This window comes from Notolabrus celidotus, chromosome 7 (genome assembly GCF_009762535.1).
Source record: "Notolabrus celidotus isolate fNotCel1 chromosome 7, fNotCel1.pri, whole genome shotgun sequence".
In the NCBI taxonomy this organism is placed as follows: Eukaryota; Metazoa; Chordata; class Actinopteri; order Labriformes; family Labridae; genus Notolabrus; species Notolabrus celidotus.
The window spans coordinates 15076158-15093230 of NC_048278.1; the positions used below are offsets into that span (position 1 = coordinate 15076158).

Here is a 17073-nt window from a genome sequence, read left to right on the forward strand (position 1 = left end):
TAAGAGCCGTTCGGGAGTGGAAAGACCCGCCTCTTCTTTGGGAGCTGAGTTAAGAGCCAGCTTTCTGTAAAGAGCCGAACTTCCCATCACTAATTAATAATACGAGGATAAGATGGTAAGATGGATAAGTTGTGCAAGCTGACACACACACACTTCCTTTTTCTTTGCTTGCTCAGATGCAAATTGCTGTGTGCCCTGGGTTCTATTTGCAAGACGGATAAGACTACACTGAAACTAATAGGCCTCCATTTTCAATTAGGTGAATGTCAGTCAACTTTTTCCTCATTGATCACCTTGATAAACTTTGAATACGTTTTGTTATATGTTCTTATTATATTTATATATATATATATTGTAGATAATGTTTTCTTTGTTTTGTAATATGCTGTGTATTTAATCACATTAATGAAGCAGCTGACTTTGGTGTAAGTTAACACACGCGTGGCATTCTGCTAGGATAGAACAGTAATCTCAGTGTGATTAAACCACTATAGCAGATTCAGCCAGTATGGGGACTACACTTCTTCACCCTCTCCATGATTAGCTGTGGCTGATGGGGAGCTCGTTCAGTCAACGCAGCACAGACTGTCAGCGGTCAGTGTGATGCAGTCTGTGGCCTCCGTTACTGTTTAACATTCTGATGGCGGTCGGCACAAAGGAGCGCCTGAAGCATTTAGTCTTGCACCGTGGTGGGATGATGCGTTGACTGAACGAGCTCCCCGTCAGCCACAGCTCAACATGGAGAGGGTGAGAGGGGTTGTCCAGGATGGCTTGCAGTTTATTCATCATCCTCCTCTCAGCCACTGACTTCAGACTGTCAAGTTCTAGACCAACCACAGAGCGGGCCTTCTTTACCAGCTTGTTGAGCTTGCTGGCCTCACCTGTTTTGATGCCTTCCCCCAGCACGCCAAAGCAAAGAACAGAGCACTGGCCCCCACAGACTGGTAGAAGGTCTTCAGAAGCCTGCTGCACACTGAAGGATGGCAGCGACGAATCATGGCGTGGGCTGAGGGGGCCACCACCTCCTTCTTTCCCTCTGGGAATACCAGCAGCTGGTACCCGTATGCACATTGAAGAATGGGGTGATGTCGGTGGCTGAGGTAGGCAGGGAGTTGTGGGCAAACTCCACCCATGTGAGATGCTGGCTCCAGGATGAAGGGTTCTGAGCCACCAGGCAGCGCAGGCACATCTCCAGCTCTTGGTTAAGCTGCTCTGTCTGCCCTTTAGATTGAAAACCGTCCCTTGCCGCCACTCCTCCAGTGCTACCTTCACAGCTAACAGTTCTCTGTTGCCCACATTATAGTTCTTTTCAGCAGGTGAGAACTTGTCATCTTAAGCTGAGTGCTGAGAAAGGACCACCCTGAGTCCCTTGTTGGAGGCGTCCACCTCCACCACAAACTGACAATGTGGATCTGAAACCGTGAGGATGGGAGCTGATGTAAACAAGGCCTTAGGCTTCTTGAAGGATTCATCTGCCTAAGAATTCCATTCAAACTTGACATGGGGACAGGTGAGTGCATGCTATAGCGCAGCAATAGCGCTAAAGTTACGGATGAACCTCGGATAAAAGTTTGCAAAACGCAGGAAATGCTGGAAATTCTTCCTGTTTATCGAAATAAGCCAATTAACTACTGCACTGACCTTAGCAGGGTCCATCTGGATACAGTCCGGAGCGATTATGAACCCTAGGAAAAAGACAGAGTGAAGATGAAGTTCCCATTTTTCAGCTTTCCCAAACAGCCTATTCTCTAACAGGTGCTGCAGGACCTGATGCACGTGCTAAATGTGCGTCTCCTCATCAGGAGAAAAAATCAAAATGTCATGGAAATATATACAAAGACAAGCACGTTAAAAAATCCCTCAAAGAATCATTAAATAGGTCTCGAAAAACAGCAGGAGTGTTAGTGAGTCCAAAGGGCATGACTAAGTACTCATAATGTCCTGTTGGAGTGTTAAAGCCAGTTTTCCACTTATCCTCCTCTCTTGATAGAAATATGAAAGTTTCTTGGTGAATTTGCCATGAAAATAAGTTGATATTACAGTCAGTTTAGTTACTATAGACAGGTGTATCTCAACAAATTAGATACTTTCTATCAATTCTTTATTATATACAGTATTACCCTATATTCCACCCTAAACTATTTTTTTTTTTTGTTAATAATGTTTTACAGCGCTCCAAAAAGCCCATAGAAGTAATTTTTTTCAGTTTCCCAAAAAAAATTTTCACAATATTCTTATTTGTTGAGATGCTCCTGTAGTAGCGGTGAAATCTCTTTGCTGCCAGTCACTGTCTTCCTAAGTAGATGCTATGTACCATCTTGTCACATGACAGGCATTAATCTATGTCTGCCTGTGTTGAAGATGTTCTTTTCAGCAGATGCAGTTTGACTTGTTAGACCAAAATAAATAATAGAAGCTGACAAACTTAAGCTTATATCAGGAGACGACCATGAAGCAGAAAACAGAAGCACATTTCGGCTTCATTTTCCACCAGCAACTTGTATGAAATATGTAATACTTGTGCTATTAAGCATTGGTATATCCAATAATGAGCTGGCTAAAATTCTGTGCATGCAAGCTTCCAAAGTAAAGTAATGATCGTGCCGTGGATAAACATTAAAAACTATGATATGGTTTTGAAACTGAAAACCCACTGTTCTTTAAGGGATAGTTTGGGCTTTTTGAAGTGGCATTAACAGTATGTGGGAATATTTTGGATTGTAATACAGTGACAGTGGACAGAAAGAAGGGCTGTGCAAAACTTGCCAAGTTAAAGTTGCTAGGTCACTTGGCAACACAACCAATTTGTATGAACACCTGATAAATAGAGCATAGAGAAAAGTATGATAAATGCATGACAGTGAATGCCCAGGCAAGTTAAGACAAAGAGACAGCTTAAGGTTTTCAAAGTAGTATAAACTTATGGCAGAGCACAATTATAGATTTGTGTGATACGTCATACAAAAGACCTTACTGCAACAAAATAATATAAGAAACTACTTGTACAAACACTGCACAAGCTTTAGTCTTGTATTTTCACAATTAAAATTTTATTTTCCTAATAATTATGGTTTTAAATGAATAAATACATATAAAACTAATTCAATAATCTCTGCTTGTCCTTGATAACCAAGTAAGAAGACTCATAATACTGTGTATTAAGTTGCAAGTCCCTGCTACTGTAATCCACTATAATCGCAACTGAACAATTTCACCAAATGGTGCAGTACTAGCCATAGCCAATAGCTTGTTTTGGACCAAATAATGTAACCAGTATAAATATGTCATATTCAGCCAGAAATCACTTAATTTTTCTTCCATTCATGCAGTTGGGTCTGAATAAACTGCTTATTTAATGGTCATCGTGCTCTCAAGGTGACTGACATGATGTGCATGAGAATGATTAAAATGCAGGCCCTGTGGATGTATAATGCATATTCATAAAGTAATATAATAAATCCATTGTGTACTTGGGAATGTCATTTTCATAAAAATTTGTATTTCTGTCAAATGTCTTCATAACATTTTGTAATTCCAGAAGTGTGTCTTGAGAAGCTAGTGGAACCAACACAGGAGATTAAGATCATAGATAATACAGAACCCAATCATTCAAGTTTTCATGTTGGCAGACTGGAAAGGATGGAGGGAGTTGAGGATTCAGAGAAGGAACTTGAAAACAACAAAGAGAGGCATCTATTGGTAAAATACAATTTTCACAATCACATTTAGTGGAGCTGTGCTAGCATGCACCCACAACAACACAATAATGCATGGATAGACACGGAACATTCTCAGGGCAAGTAATACAGTAATATAACAACTTTGACAGCCTGATGAAAATCCTACAGGAAAACTACATAAACACTCACACCCTGTAGGACACACTATTTTGAAACAACCCAACAATCCAACATCGGGCTTAAATCTGGAAACAACCAATTACCCTCTCAATGCATCTACTCTAGGCAAATAACTTACGCAGATCCCAAATAGAAAACAAAAAACCTCTTATGCTGTGTACACACCAAACAAGTTTTTTTTTTTAAGAGGCAAATTACATAGAAAGTCAATGAGTTATTTGCTTTACGCTGTGGCGCAATGCCTAATCAGCATTTGTTGATCGATGACATCTGATAAGGAGGAGAAAATCATTGTTGCCGTATGTGCTTGACCATGAGGGGAAACAAAAAGCCTAGCAGGAGATTGGGAAGGAGATCAGCATGCCTGCTAAATCTTTGTAATATAACCCAAACTAGCTAGCACTTCATTTAGCACAGCCGTTGCTAGCTAGCAAGATACATTCGGACTGTAGTGGAATTCATGTAAAACTGGATTCTCAAACAGAGAGGACTCGGGAGACTCTGATAGCTTATGTTGAAATAGTTGGGTAGATTTTAGTCACGGAGAAATTGCATAAACAATACACAGATAGGCTGTGAAATGCCAAAGCCAAGTCACTTCTGCCAGACCATCTTCTGGTTTGGTATGTTTCTACAAAGATGAAGCAAAAGTTAGACACTCTAGGTAATCTAGCTATGGGACATGCTCAGATTTGAACGGATTGAGATGTGTAAAACATGAATATATCTATGAGACCACAAAAATTATATCTCACTTACTATAAGTCACCACTCGTAGTATGTGTTAACTGTTTCTATTTATCAAAGGAAACCTGCTTGTGCTCGTGGGAGGACCTTAGGGAGACCTATTAAAGAGGGGGGAAAAAGGAGAGCGAGAGAAGGAGTAAGTCAGCAGTGGAGAAGGGCAAGAAGTGGAAGTATTGTGTAGCTCTGTCATTCCTCGACCCCTTTGTAAACCCGGGGAGACGACTGGTTATATAACCCAGGTAAAATGGGTCACTCATGGATAGTTTTTATTTTCCCACTGTTCAAAAAATTCCCACACTCTTCTCCTGCTGTGTCATATCATTGAAGAAACCACTGTCCATCAAAACACAACAATCAATAGCACACAGGCTTTCCAGCATTAGTCCCACCCAATGGCACCTGCTTTTGTGACAGGTTAAAAAGCATTATATAACTTCAAAAGAGTTTAAAAACAGTTTGCTAAGTTCATTGTTTATAACAAAGCTAAAAACTACATTGGGGATAAAAACAAAATGATTTAACACGTTTTAGAGAATGATTAAAAATCATCTAGAAACATTGGAGTCATTTAAAATGCTTTAAATCATTTAATAGTTAAAAACAAAAAGTAATAACGCAGGGTGAAGGGTGTTTAAATGTACTGTTTTACTATGTTTTCTATTGTTTAAAAGTAAGATTTCATGTTGATTCATTCATGTTGATCTGTGATCTACTTAGTGTCAGATATTCATCTGTGATTGATTGCTTCGGTCTCCACCTGCAGAGCGGGGAGATCACGTTTTTTTTCTGCATTCTATTAAACGCTCTTGATGAGGAAACAGCACGATCACGCTTGTGATTATTTCTTCACTTTTTCAAAGGTGTAACACTTTCAACACCTGATACTCACAGTTTAGGGTTAACTTAAATGTATTGATGCAGAGGTCACTTTTTGAGCATCTAACACTGAATTCCTGAGTCGGGGGGAGTATTTTTGAGACCAATTCTGGTGGAAATTGAATTGTGAAAAAGAAAAACACAATACTATTGATACATTTCTATATTATTGATTATATTACATAATTAACATTGCATATAATAATTAACTACAAGAGCATCCAGAGTGCACTTTTTATGTTTTGGATATTTGTGGGGCACCCTAAGGAGACTTTTTAAAATTTTATACATTTAAGGGGCATCCAGAGGTCACTTTTTTATGGTTTATACATTTAAGGGGCATCCAGAGGGGACTTTTTTACGTCTTATACATTTGAGGGACATCCAGAGGACACTTTTTTACATTTCATCCATTTCAGGAGCATCCAGAGGGCACTTATTTACGCCTTATAGATTTGAGCGGTATCCAGAGGGCACTATCATTTTCCAATGAAAGTGCACCTGAGAAGGCCATTTGTTTATCTTATCTAAGAGGGCATTTTAGCACAGTTTCTTTCAGACACAAGGGCACTAAAGGAGGAGATCGCCCCCATGCTCTCCCCTGAGCACACCACTGGTCCCACCCGCTTCACGCTGATAAATACCACCTGGAGAGCACAATGGAGACGGTGCTGTGAGTCAAACGCTACTCAACATTGCAACAGATAGTAAGGGAAACTTTGGATTCAGAGATGAGAACATATTGGATGTTGACTCATCTTGAACTTGGACCTGGTGAGTTGATCTCCTGGCAACAGAAAAAGTAAAGCTAACACAAATTAGCCACATAGCCTTAAAGATGTTTGGGTTGCTTGCAGCTATTCAACAGATGGTGCTGCTACTGTGGACTCCAGCATGCTTCGCAGAAATGGTGAAGTTGTTTAACATTTCTTATCAATGGGAAGGACTGCAATGGAATTATATACCAAACAACAAAATAAACAAAAAACATGTGGATGTAACTTGAAGAGGTAAAATGCTTGTGAGATCACCAAAGGTTTATCACTCTTTACTCAACTCCTCTCTTTCTTTATGAACACTTGAAAAAATCCAACACAGACACAAATGAACATCCATATACACACCAATCTGCCCTTTAGGGCAGCAGTTTTTTTCTGGCCTTATTCCACAGCTTATGAATTTTAATAGGCCTCAATCAGAACACCTCAGCAGTGTTTTTCTATCTCCCTAAGTAATTGACTAGAACCACCTGAGAGTTCTTAGATGGCTTTGTATTGTTGGAGCTAAAGAATTCAGGATGAAATAGGAAGGAGAGGAGACATGAATGATAAGGATAGAGGGGGTGGGGATGAATAAGATAGCAACAGAGTGATAAAGTGGAAAAGGACAAGCACACTGATCGTAGTTTATGGAGAGATTGTCGAGGCAAGTTAAAGGAAAAAAGAGAGGCCTTTACTTTGGAAGGTTTCTACTACACTTTCCATGCATACATCTCAAACACGCATGCATTAACACACACACACACACACACACACAAACACATCCTATATGAGACTGATTGTTTATGGGTTGCCTTCCTCCCCATTTATCCCCACCTCCACACTCCTCATCCCCAATTACAATCTGCTATGACAAATGGGCCTGCTTGATAATGCAGAGTTACAAACACTCACACACTCACACACATACACACACACACACACAAACGTGAACATACTATGAAATACTGGACAAGATGTGCTGCTGTTGCTGATCCAGTGTGTCATTGTTTTGTTTTTTTCCCCTTCCTTTTTGGAACCTGTATTTAGGCTTGCAAATGCTAACACCTACACCAAACCAACACAAATCTGCTTAAAGGTTCAAGCAGATCTAAAAGAAAAATGCTTTGCATTTATTGTCTTGGCAGTTTTCCCCATTGTACCATCCTTGATTTGTTGCCGTTTCTTAAATCAGTGGGGCCCAGAAATTGGTATTCCACACAAACACACATTTGATTATTTCTCTCTTTCGTTGTGCATCTTTCTCTATGTGCCTTTCTTTTCTTGAATAAGAAAAAGCAAATACAAGAAATGGGGTAAGTCCATTAGTACAAGATGGCAATTGAGTGTTTCCCATCTTTGTTCAGACGTTTGTTTCACCATAATAAGCCACTAAAACAATAAAGTGTACTGCAAGTGATTATGGGAAACACATTCCTAAATTACAAGTGCAAAAGTTGATAACCCAAAAAACAATACTTTATCACTGCTCTTGCTGTAATAACACTGTTCAAGACAGGACATGAGCAGCACATTGTATAAACACTGCTGTAAGCAAGCTCAATTCAAAAGCCATGGTACTGTGTCATCTCTATCATTCCCATCTCAACATTGCAACAATAGAGGGTAGCAGAGAGTTGGGCACACAATTGATATCAAGCACTACTGAATGGTCAAGCAGCAAACAGTAACTGTCACAGCCAAAGGATGGTTTAGTTGTGGCTTTGTGTGTGTGTGTGTGTGTGTGTGTGTGTGCGTGCGTGCGTGCGTGCGTGCGTGTGCGCGCGCGTGCGTGTGCGTGTGCGTGCGAAGTCTGTATATGAACAAGAGGACTTGGGGAGGTGACAGCCATTATCCCAGGCCTACAGACAGGCACTTGGCCCTCCATCAGCCCTCAACCACTTCTCCCTATGGCATGCCTAGAAAAGAGAAATGTCAAGAGACACTGCACTGTCAGTATGTGTTTGGGTATCAGTTGGTATGTTTCTGAACCTCTTAAACTTCTTAATGTTGGACTACTTATCCTATGAGCCTCTATATAGCTACACACACGGACAAATATGTTGGTACACTTCCATTAAAGATTAAAAAAAACAACCACAAAATTCACTGAAATAACTTGAAACTGACAAAAGTAATAATAGATTAAAAAAAAAAGTACTGAAAATTAACTCATTAAAATCAGGCATTGCTTTTGAATTTTGGTTTAACAGAATCATTTAAAAAAAACAATATATATATCTATACATATATAGATATATCTATATGTATATATAGATATATATATATATCTATATATATAGATATATACGTTACCTGTATTAATGGCACCTGTTTGAACTCGTTATCTGTCTATAAAAGACACCTGTCCACAGCCTCAAACAGTCAGACTCCAAACTCAACCATGGCCAAGGCCAAAGAGCTGTCGAAGGACACCAGGAAGAAAATTGTGGACCTGCACCAGGCTGGGAAGAGTGAATCTACAATAGGCAAGCAGGTTGGTGTGAATAAATCAACTGTGGGAGCAATTGTAAGAAAATGGAAGACATACAAGACCATTGATAATCTCCCTCGATCTGGGGCCCCACGCAAGATCTCATCCTGTGGGGTCAAAATGATCATGACAACGGTGAGCAAATATCCCAGAACTACATGGAAGGACCTGATGAATGACCTGCAGAGAGCTGGGACCAAAGTCACAAAGGCTACCATCAGTAACACACTACGCCGAGAGGGACTCAAATCCTGCAGCGCCAGGCGTGTCCCCCTGCTTAACGAGTTCAAACAGGTGCCATTAATACAGGTAACGAGTGGAGGACAGAAGAGCTTCTTAAAGAATAAGTTACAGGTCTGTGAGAGCCAGAAATCTTGCTTGTTTGTGGGTGACCAAATACCTTTTTTCCACCATAATTTACAAATAAATTCTTTAAAAATCCTACAATGTAATTTCCTGGATTTTTTTCTCATTTTATCTCTCATAGTTGAAGTGTACCTCTGATGAAAATTACAGACCTCTCTCATCTTTCTAAGTAGGAGAACTTGCAAAATCAGTGGCTGACTAAATACTTTTTTGCCCCACTGTATATATATGCATATATATATATATATATATATATATATATATATATATATATATATATATATATAAACATTTCAGGGGCATCCCCAAGGAACTTTTTTTTTTTTTTTTTTTTTTACAGTTTATACATTTGAGGGGCATCCTCAGGGCACTTTTTCATGCATTTTCCAATAAAATGGCACCAGAAATGGCAATTTGTAATCTTTATCTAATCTAAGAGGGCACGTTATCGCAGTTTTATTTCGGACATGGGGGCACCAGGGAGGGCGATCGCACGCTAGTTACCAAAAAAAAAAATCAGCACTGCAACAATAAGAAGAGGAAGAAGAAGAAAAGATGAATAGTACAATAATATATTTGGGGTAAGAATAATATATTTATTCATTTAGAAATAAATTAGGATGGGGAAGCTGCATGTGGAAAGGATGGCACTTTACAGCTAATGGTAAATGCTGAAAGGTTGAATAAGAAATTATGCATGAAGACGTGGAATATTCTGTGGAAAAGCTGGTGCTAACTGGTTATGCTTTTTTCGAATTTGGTGAATGATGGTAACATGTTAAAGATGTGGAAAGCTAGAATCACAGAACAAACAAGGCTAAATCCAGTTGCTGAGTTGAAAAGTTTAGTAAAGAACCAAAGTTATCTCAAGATGCTTTTACAAACATAGATGTCTGGACCAAACTCTATGTTAAATTATTAACAAAACATGATACGATCCAGTCTGCTCATACTTACAGGACTCAATCTTATCTCATCTCAATCCACCATGAGCATTGCACCTCACAGTATTAAGCTCGTTACAGCGGTAAAGGAAAAACTTCCTTTCAACAGGCAGAAACCTTGAGCAGAACCAGACTCATGTTAGACAGCCATCTGCCTTGACCTAGTCTGAGTTAGAAAGAGGGATACAATAGAATAGTGCAGCCTTTGATACAGTGGATCACTGTATATTGTATGACAGACTGGAGAAATACTTTGGCATCTCAGGTCAGGTGCTTCCGTGGTTGAGATATTATGTCGTGTTCACACCAGACACTAACGATTGCGCCACTTGCACGAATACAAAAATGAGAATGTTTTGTGTTTACTCGCTCTATTCGCGCAAATAACTCGCTCAATTCGTGTGTCAAAATCCATGTAAATGAGTGCCAAAGACTCAAACTTTCATAAGAGGGAGGGGGGGTTCCCACACGACACTAGTTTGTTGTTATCAAACAAGGTTGACCTTGCGGACATTGAATGGTAACTAACTTCCTACTACAACCCATAGCAGGATTCAAGTGACAAAGTTTTTCACAACTCACCACATAATCCCACCTCCTCACTCACTCTCCTCACAGTGAGCTCCCGTTTATTCCTGATCCCATAAAAAGTAGTCACAGAGTTTGGGGAATCTTATTTGCATTTGGTGTGAACGCCCCATAACATGTCGGAAAAGTCTCAGCAGGTTTTATTTAATAACATTTTCTCAGAGTCTTGTGATGTAAGGCATGGGGTTCCTCAGGGGTCTGTCCTAGGTCCACTGCTGTTCTCATTGTACCTGGCACCACTGGGTCACATTTTGCGCTCTTGTGGGATCGATTTTCATTGCTATGCAGATGACTTGCAGTTATATTTGCCAATTGTAACAGGAAACAGATTTGTTGCATTGAAGCTTGAGTCCTGTCTAGCTGCTGTTAGAGGCTGGTTGTCATCAAATTTCCTGCTTCTTAACTCTGCCAAGACAGAAATGATGGTTGTCTGCCTGGCAAGGCAGATTCATTTGTATGACTGCTCCATTCATTGCAGGGAGTTAAATATTGTAATGTTGTATTTGATCAAATGCTTTCTTTTGGCCTTCACATTAAAGAGGTGACTTTTAAGTGTCCCTAAGGTCAGAAAAAAGACTATTGGTGAGCAGGCCTTTTCATTCCATGCACCCAATCTATGGAACAGTCTCCATGTCGACATTAGATAATCATGTCGGACTGATGTATTCAAAGCAAAGCTGAAGACCCACCTGATTACTGCTGATGTTTCTTATGGTGTGTTGTATCTTTGTAATATGCTTATAAGCTTTGCAAAGCACTTTAATTGTGTTACAACTGGCTCCTGATTGTAACAACAGGAGGAGGAGGTGAACACAGACTGATCTGTCAACATGTTTATTTTGTTACAACTAAATAGCAAATAACATAAGAAAACTGTTCATCTTTAATATCAATGGTGTCATGGGTGTCTGAGTGAGTGTGATATGTAGTGTGTGAAAGTAATGTCCAAAAGGTGGGAAAGGAGATGTCCTCTCACATGCAGAGCCAGCCAGAGTCAGATAGCAGAGCGCAGGCAGGTGTGCTCAATCAACCTGATTAGCCAACCTACAAACAAGTGAGAAACAGAGTTAGACACTGAAACAACCAAGACAACTCCAGGGGTTGTCACATCCCCTCCCTTAAGAACAGAGCCCATCGGTCCCTGTCCTACCAAAAAGTTTGACCAGAAACTCAGAATTTTCCAACAGACCTGTCATCCCATCAGAGACATCTAGCTCGTCATGATTCTCCATCACAGGTTTTGAGACGCATTTTATCACAGAAGCCGCCGCCTCTTTAAGCTCTGCCCCAAACCAAGCAAAGTTCTCACCTTGGGGTAGCCACGTTTTAACCAACAACCCATCTTGTAAGAAATATCCTTGGGCGGACAGTTCAGAGACAGGACAAACTGGTGACACAAGCTCCTGCCAAGATGAGTCTTCTTGCTGCTGCTGGACTCACTGTGAGAAACAGACAGTGGGAGAGCAGGCAGCGAAACAACGTCAGTCTGATTAACATTAGCCTTCTGATTCCTACAGCTTTCGGCAGGGAAGAGAGTGAGAGTAAACTGGAAGTCTGCCTTTTGTAACCTCCTGAGCACAGCCTGCTCAGGTGCACTGTATCAGTCAATTCCACTGATGACTCCACCCACAACTGCTTGAAAGACAGAGACAGAGAAAGGGAACTCAACAGAAACAGAAGCCAGCCCTGAGGCCGTCACAGTATGTAGAGCGACGGGGAAAGCAGTCAAGGCAAGAAGGCTGGTTGGGCTGGAGCTAAACCTCACCTGGTTGGGTTGTGCACATCTAATTCCTCCTACTTCATTTGCATAGAGAGAAGAAAGGGAAAACTGAAAGAACAGCAGAGCCAGACGAGAAGCCTGTTTAGGCTAGAGCCCAACACTGCCAGGTTAGACTGTGCACATCTTCCATTCTAATAGGTGAAGTGAGAAGATAAAGAAAACAGAGAGGAGAGTTGGTAGAGAGATGCTGTAAAGAGGACAGGGAGAAATTAGAGCCAGGGCAAGTAGCCTGTTTGGGCAAGAGCTCAAACCCACTGGGTATGGCTGTGCACATCTCTCTCCCTCTACTTCACCATTTGCATGGAGGAAGAGAGAAAAGATAGACAATAGAGAGTAAAGAGATGCTTGAGAGATGCTAGAGAGAGGACAGGGAAGGTAGTGCCAGGGCAGGAGCCTGTTTTGGCTAGATCTTCCCCCTGCCGGGTATGGCTCTGGCACCAACCTTCCCCACTTCCCCATTTGCATGGGGGGAGAGAGAAGAGAGAGAAAACATAAAGGAGTTTGTAGAGAGATGCCAGAAAAAAGGAAATGGAAGCCAGAGCCAGGGCAAGAAGTCTGTTTGGGCTACAGCTCACCCCTGCCGGATTAGGCTTTGCGCATCTACTTCCCCCTCTCCTCCATCTGCATGGAGAAAAGAGAGAAGACAAGAGACAAAAAACAGAGAAGAGTTTGTGGAGAGATGCTACAAAGAGGGCAGGGAAGACAGAGCCAGGTCAAGAAGCCTGTTTGGGCTACAGTTCCCCCAGCTGGGTTTTTCCTTTTGTAAGCCTACTCCACTGAGTCCTCCTAGGTCACTACTAATTCAATGAAATAAACTTTTCTCTGACTGTTCGACCATAGCACTATGTTAGGCCTTAGGTTAGTGCGGGATATCTCTTTTGGAACAAAGTTTTCCTTCCAAATCTATCTGCATTTTCTAATTATTAGCACCCTTTAGGTGGTTTGACTCCTGCCTACTTTATAACCAGTCTCCCCGATTCCTCCCCTGGTTGACAAACTGTCTGAAAGGCTGCTCTCTTATCCTGATTATCAGCCCCTCTTCTTTTGAATCATCTACCAGTCAGGGTCCAGGAGGCAGACACCCTCTCTACTTTTAAGATTAGGCTTAAAACGTTCCTTTTTGATAAAGCTTATAGTGAACTCCTCACTGAATAGATATTTGTGCATGGTGTAGGTAGGATTTAGAGCTGAATTCTGATTTATAAAACCATTCGCACGCAAACTTTTTGCAATGTTCTGTCTATCAGTCCCTCCAGGATTTCGTGGGATTTTTTTGTGATGTTGCGGCCCTAAAAGCCTGATTTTGCGACAGCTTTTTGAAAAAAAATTGCAGTGAAAGTGTGATTTTTTTTAAAAGCTTTTTTCCCCAATAACATCTCAGGGGCAAGTAAATATGCAAAATTACAGTTGTTTTTAGAAAACATTCTTGATGTGACCACTATGACTGTATTTTGATTCTCTTGATTCACAGAAAAAATGCCATGAAAGAGCTGTATTGGTCATTTACAACGGTCCTTAGATGCACCTGCAGTGACAGGCACACTGGACAGTCAGTTCAAGGCATTTTGATGACAAGGAGTTTATAAAAACTTACTAAATGTTTCTGATGTATCACCAAACGGGAAAAAATCAAGGTCTTAACGCAGAGCTTTTTACGGTGATAGCGTCAAAAACTGCAAACGTCAAATATTAAACAGCCGTCCCCCGGTTGTGTCTTTGTCACTAACGCACACTGGGGGTAAAAATCCTCAATGAAGATGAGACAGATGCATGGAGGTGGAAGAGCTGGTTCATAAAGCACACCTGCTGCAGGTAGAGACCAAGCTAACACTGCACCCCTCAAATAATTACTCAGCCTTTTAGATTAGAAGCACAGCGGGGAAACGTGGATTCTTAATGTCCGGCGGTCTGCCACTAAAGTTTTTGTCTCATCATCGTCTTGTCAAAGAAAGTCAAAACATATGATCTATATCTTATTAATACTGAAAGGGTATTTGAGTATCTATAACTAACAACGTTGTCATTGTCACTTGTCCTGCCTGCTGTCCCGCTTTTCACCCATTCTCTGTGCATGTGTTGCTGTTGAAAAGTGCCGATCAAGTGAGGTCTTGCGTTTATGTTCCAAGGAAGTGAAATTGATGATGAAACCGATGATGTATTGGGGCTGAGGTTAAGGTGATTGGTCAAATTTGAAGGAAAGATGCGGTGATTGTATAAAATTGCAAGACTGCCTTGATTGTTGCGATCGCAATATCACAACTTCCTGGAGGGACTGGTTTATAAATCACAAACGACCTTGAGATATGCACAAGTAGTTTAGCCTTGTATTCCGCCCTTTTCACACCCACATTCAACCATATAAAGTCAATGCAAAGCACTTTATGAATGAAAATGCCTACAAATGAGCCAAAAGATCAAAGGTTCTTACAATGAATCACCGCAACAACAAAGAGGACGACAGAGAAAATAAAGTTTCTGACACACAAACCTTGGTCCTCGTGAATGAAGCAGAGGTCAGAGAGCACTTATTGTTTGTTTCTTACTGCAGGAGGGTCACAATAAAAATAAAAAATATCGAGTGACTCCACGTCGCTACATGTATCCATCAGCAGTGCAAGAGCATCCATTATTCATCATGTAATGCAGGGTCTCACTGCAGTGTTTTATGTTTATAGGATCCACACTTTTTATTTCACATTACAGAGAGCTCATACCTACGGTGGCCCTGAAGGCCAATAGTAATAAATATTTCAAAAGCGCAAAACACATTTCAGAATCACAAAATAAATTTCAGAATCACAACATGAATTTCAGAATCAGAAAATACATTTCAGAATCAAAAAATACATTTCAAGAAATTGGAAAGGGTAGGACCATGGTACTTGTTTGTGATTGACTAAACCCAAATCTGTCTGATATCAGTCATTTATCATTTCTTGTTTAGATTGGATACAAAGCAGAGCCAGCGCGAAATTTCAAGTGTTTAGCAGGATGGAAGAGCAGCTTGAGTTGTTGGCGCAATACTTCAACAAGGGACATAGGCCTACATATAGTGTGATTCTTGAAATGCTCTCCTGGTATCATGAAATACACATATCAATTGGAACCCTTAGATCACGCTTAAAAGAGCTCAGACTGCAGAGAAGGGCAGATATTCTTTATTGAATGTTGTTAGGGGGGCAATATTGCATTGCCAATATCCCCTGCATGTAAAATGTACGTACGCATGGGTAAGAGTTTGCTTACCTGTAGGCACATTTTCCCGTCAAGTTTGTTTTTATAAATCACAAACTTGGTGTGAAAACTGAAGTACGCCAGTTTCAGACCCTGTTTTGTGCGTACGCAACATTTATAAATGAGACCCCTGATCCGTTGCGTACCAACCTGCTGGATCAGAGACGCAGCCGGAACGGAGCCGATCCAGTGGGAGTTAACAGATTGACTAAAATGGAAACCTATCAGATCTGATAACATGACGGATCAGAAATGGACTGTACACGGATTAGGTGGAATATGGCCGTTGTGTCTTAGTTTCTCATAAAATACAAAATACGCACAATGGAAAAGTAAATGGTCTGTACTTGTATAGTGCTTTTGTAGACTTTCTGACCACTCATAGCACTTTTACACTACTCGTCACATTCACCCGTTGATGGCAGAGGCTGCTGTATAGTAAAGGACCATTAGTATTAGCTAATTTAATTTATACCAAGCGGCAACCTCCGGCCGCAAGAATTTTAGCCAATATGGAAGTGTTAAAAACTGCAGTTTCTCAAGTGTCAGCTTGAGGCTGGCTCTGGAAGTACCGGATAACCACATACACACCAATTCAAAAAAGCCGATCTTTACAACAGAAATCAACACAATTACAGTCTCGTAAAAAAAAAAAAAAAACAGAGTTTAGGCTGAATAGTTCATTTCTTAATTGGAACACATTGTACGAGGGGAGGATTTTTTCATAACGCGTCAGTTTCGAAGATATTACGACTACAAGTTTTCGGTAATGCGAGGCATAGCTGACTTGATTGACATGTGGGAACACTAGCAGACGGCAAGGAGGCTGAAAACCCGCCTCTTTACTTCACACTAGCTCGATAGAAGTTAGGTTGAATTCAGCATTTTCATTATCCGCAGATGATTGGTTTCAAAATAGCACTTCAGAAACAGATGGATGATGTCACATTAATTATACAGATTAAGATTCATGCACAGCGGAACAACAGTAGAAGCAGTTTGTGGTTCATTATCTTGGTCAAGGACACTTTGGCATGTGATTGCCGGAGCTGGGATCAAACCGCCAACCTTATGATTGATAGATGACGGACTCTACCTACTGAGCCACAGACACCCAATGCAAATAGTATCATTGGTTACCAGTATAGGCTAAAAAATTATATTTTGTGCACTCCCAAGTACTTATACGTTATCTTTCACCTTTTTTTTGCTGGAATTAAATTGCCAGTCCTGGTCTACACTCATCAGATTTTAGTTCTATGGCTAAATGTTCAATTATTTAAACAATGATTAGGTACAGATTATGAATATTGCAAGATCTGCCCATTTGTGTTTTTGGATAGTATGTAAGATGCAAGGAAGTGGGTATCTGGCCATCCATATCACAGTCTTGTGTTTACATCTAAACCTGTTAGTGAGACCTGAG

The 17073-nt window shown here is 40.6% G+C and overlaps 1 long non-coding RNA gene across 1 annotated transcript; it reads right to left on the reverse strand.

The window, feature by feature from the left end:
* Window positions 1-11451: 11451 nt before the first annotated feature.
* Window positions 11452-12181, reverse strand: LOC117816188. The gene is made up of 2 exons (XR_004631905.1): window positions 11943-12181; window positions 11452-11677 (listed from the first exon to the last, which is right to left on the reverse strand). It is a non-coding gene; the product is annotated as an uncharacterized LOC117816188 (long non-coding RNA).
* Between the last annotated feature and the right edge of the window lie 4892 nt (window positions 12182-17073).